Here is a 5,000-nt window from a genome sequence, read left to right on the forward strand (position 1 = left end):
TCATCATCATCATCATCATTATCATCATCATCACCATCACCATTATCCTTACTATAATGATGATCATGATGATAATGATAGTAATAGTAAAAATTATAATGATATGATAAAAATAATGATAATAGTTAATAGATAATTATAATGATTATCATAATCATTTAATACTAATAACGATAATAATAACAAATAATAATATTGATAAATATTACTAATAACTAATCATTATCATTATCATTATCATCATTAGTATTAGTATTAGTATTCGTACTAATACTAATACCAATGATGATAATAATAATGCTAATGATTTTAATAATAAAAAAAATAATAATAATAATAATACAAATAATAATAATAATAAAAATAACAATAATAATGATAAGGGTGATGATGATGATAATGATAACCATAATCATGATAATCCTTATCAAATTACCATCATCATCATTATCACTATAACGATTATAGTAAGATGGCAATAATGATAATCATCATTATCATTTCATTATGGTAATAATGATAATAATAATAATAATAATAATAATAATAATAATATTTTTTTATTATTATCATTATTATCATTGGTAGTAGTAATACTAGTAGTATCATGTACTGTACACTCATTTTAAAACAAAAATAACATTGTAACTATGATTAGTGGTTTGTTGATTAAGAAAGCTTTAATCTGGCCAGTAAATAGTCAAACAACAATCAAAATCACGGTGAAGTGTTCAGTAATGCTTTGCAATTATAAGGCATGTATTTTTGGGTTCATTAAAGCAGCATGTTGTTCGTCTTTGCTTATATTGTTATTTTTTCAAATAAATGAACAGTTTCATTAAAAAAAAAGTCAGACCTGTGACCGTCATTCTGCTTTTCTCCATTTAATAACAAGTGAAGTGAAGATGCGTGTGTTATATTTGCAAGACATTTCTAAACACTTCACTGTGATTTTGAATGTTCACTTGTTAACTTGTTACCAGATTAAATCTTTCTTAATTATGACAATGGTAATGATAGTGATCATAATAAACATTACAATAATCATGATGATTCATATAATCATACCAAACATTTCAAGTTTCAGTAGCCTGTAAACTTCGATACACAAGAAATGTCTGCAGTTGAGAGACCAAAATATGATCTACACAAACACCAGCCACTATCTTTTGTCAATTTAATATATACTTATTTATTTTTCAAAAGGGAAAGGGTATATTCTCCCCTAGCCCATTTTATACACGGGGGTACAATCTGGCCTAGCCTAACCAATACCCCGGGTATAAAACAGCCTAGCCTAAAATAATTCCGGGTGTATTCTGGGCGGGGTATAATCTTGGCTGTTGCACAGACTATTCCTTGCACACACACACACACACACACACACACACACACACACACACACACACACACACAAAGCAGACAGCCTGTTACACCAAGAATAACCATTGTAAGAAACGGCAATGAACAGAATGGCTTTTATTATTATTATTATTATTATTGTTATTATCATGACAAACATATTATGCAGTTCTACATGAGACCTTGTTTATGAATAAACATTCTCGGTATTCCAAATACATTAAAGTAAATCATTATGACTTGCATTTGACTTCCGTTTTAATCATCACTTATATTTACAAACTTGGCAATATTTCAAAGACTTAAAGTTATTAATTGTAGCGTGTATAGTCACCTTTATGATTAATGGATCATAATTATTCTCGTGTCTTGTATGGCATTCTTTTCCAATCAATAAACTTTTGTATTGTGTGCAAAGCTAACGTCCTCACTATTATGCCACCAGTCTGCTGCATTAGAAATTAACACTGCAACAAGCGTTTTGGCTCGATGCTTAATTCACGATCTCTTTTTCCCATAAAGTTTCAAGCGGGATCCATTTCATATTGATTCATGTAATTACAGTAACAGCCAGTCGTGTAACTTAAAAAAAGCTGTATCTACTATTCATGACGATGTCGCTTATTCATTGGGATGGTCGAGGTGCGTCCGCTCTGGCAACAAGCTCTGTCGAGAGTCTAGGAATATCGCCTATGAGAAGCTAATTCGAATGCATGACAAGGAGTATTGGAATAGATGAAGTAACTCCAAGGTTTATAAGGAGTATTGGGATAACCTAATCCTATTTTTTTTTAACATCAGCTTAAGTTTGACTCTACACTACCACTCCATAAGACCCTTTTTCCACTACTTTGTCATCGTATGGTCTTACCTCCATGAACCTCGATGACACTCAGCTGGTATGACAGTAAGAGTTCACGAGATATATGTATATGTTTAAACGGATTCTCTCTCACGGTTGTCAATTGATCGTTGCTATAATTGCAAGTATACCACAATGCGACTCTGATCTTTAATGTAATGTTTCATGTTATTTACCTGTCAGTCACGAAATCTAAAATTAAAGTTAATGATATGGGGGAAAATTCATTCGATACAATGGACTGTTTTAACATTTTGTGGGCAAACTGGCGAGACATTCACCCCGCCACCAACCCCCCCTGACACGTCACGCTGACTGGTGCGAGGGATAGGAGAGGGGAGGGGGTCAGAAACACACACACACACACACACACACACACACACACACACACACACACACACACACACACACACACATATTGGTAAAACTGCCACCAAAGGAAAATTATCGGATTGTAGGGAAATATACAAGAAAAAGAGTGTTCACGCCCGCCCCCCCTTAAAAAAAAAAAAAAAAAGAAAGATAACCCTTACCCTGCCTCTCTCTATTGCATTTATCTACAATTATTAGACATCTGCATATCATCTGGGAATATCCTCTCATAGGCCAATCTAATGATTATGATGTTAGAACAGTGAATCCTTTGTTTATGCTGCATGCCTGTGACCATTCTTCTGCAGTGCATAAGCTGGATGCCTTTGGCTGTATTTATGATCTGTCAAATACATTACTCAGTGGATTACAAACTCTTGAGTCTGATTCTGTTACATTTAACAATGTTTAGTTTAGCAAACATGTGACTGATTAATCCAGAAGAGTTGGTACACACTGCCAAGATACAGAATTAAATACTGTATTGTTGAAGTAAAATGTATGAAACGACACACACACACACACACACACACACACACACACACACACACACACATAAACACAAACACAAACACATAAACACACACACACGCAAACACACGCAAACACAAACACACACACACAAACACATAAACACACACACACACGCAAACACACGCGCGCGTACACACACACACACACACACACACACACACACACACACACACACACACACACACACACACACACCTCTCTATATATACACAACGTATCTTTTTGACGAGATCCCGACTTTGATATTAGACTAAGTTTGTCACGATGATTACAGTTAATTAACGTAATTATACATAGATAAATATAATTTTCCTATATATATACTAGCGAATGAGAGGTGTGACTGCTGAATGGAAGATTGGAAGGGGGTTATGCTTGTTCGCATATGCAAATATTCCCGCTGCTCTTGGTTGTTGCAGGTGTCTTAGGCCTAACATGCCGTAAGGTGAGGAGATCCCTGTTCACCACCGGCTGAAAAGGACATGCTCTTGACCCTTGTTTTTACTGATATTTCCTTGGAAAGACATCCAATTTGGAAGTTTATAAACTAAATAGAATTGATATTTTTATCTAATAAGTGCTATAAACTATCGAAGTGCTAAATAGATAGGCTAAATTAATAAACATGCAGTGCGAAAATACGTGAGTGCGGACAGTGAAATGACTCGGTGAAATGACTATTGATGAAGTGACTGTTAGTGCTGTTGTGCTATAATCTAGGTGAGTCAGTGGGGTGAATGTGCAGGGCATCATTAATTGAACAATGTATTGAGTGCTAAGTGAATAGTAGATAAATAAGTTAGTCCCTGCATTTATGTTTCCACTTATTTCTGTCAATTGCTCGCAGTTTCCCTTCTCAATAAAAGAGAATAAAACTAGAAAAAATATTACATACCTTAAATTAATAAATTGATAAGTAAGTAGTATTACAATCACACTAATTATATGGAAAAGTAATACATATACTTCATAATAATTTCATGAGACAAACGTAATTGCTCGTTAAATAAACACTATTTCGAGCTAAATAATAGTCCGTAATAATGGACTGCATATGAAATAATTAATTACTCGAACAAAGGGGATGCATATATAAATTCCACAATTAAATATAAGTAATTTCTTGAGTAAAATGTGACAAAGTTACTCTAATGTTCCTGTCATTCCTTCAATATTTTAAACATTATAGATAACCATCATTTTTCATCTAAAGATATAGACAAAAAACGATCATGATACAAAACAGAGGAAAATCAAAACAAAGACCATAAGAACGTATCTTTATTTACAGAATCAAGTAGCTTTACAGATATGTGTATCGCCCCCACACGTAGGCAACCCAGTCTTTATTACAAGCTACAGCATCCTATTATAAACAGATATTATATAAACCACTGTTGGCATATCCACACATATTATAGACGGTTTGATAAGTTTTAAAGTGAGTTTATTAAAGAGGCTAGCTATGTGAAATGTTTTTTTTTTTTGTTGCTTTTTAAATATTTTTTTTTTTATCGTATATACAAATATTTTTTTTTTTGCTCTTTTTCACATTAATATATTCATTTTATTCTCGCTAGTAAGTCTAAATAAACATCTCACTTTGTACTCGAACATGATGTTAATAAAACGCATAAAGGAGAGACAGGGGAAACGAGCGTAGATTTAATCGAGATGAGGAGGCTGTGAGGGATGATGAGTTGATGAAGGCAAAGGGGAGGAGATGAGGCGGAGAAGCAAGGGTGTGGAGGGAGGGGTGTGGATATAGACCCTTCCCTCTTTAAAAAATGAGGAAATATGCGTATCTAAAAAAATCTTTTAATCCCATGATTGTCCAAGAGATGTGGAATGCTCGTCACTTCTGGGTGGA

This window comes from Penaeus chinensis, chromosome 35 (assembly GCF_019202785.1).
Source record: "Penaeus chinensis breed Huanghai No. 1 chromosome 35, ASM1920278v2, whole genome shotgun sequence".
Classification (NCBI taxonomy): Eukaryota; Metazoa; Arthropoda; class Malacostraca; order Decapoda; family Penaeidae; genus Penaeus; species Penaeus chinensis.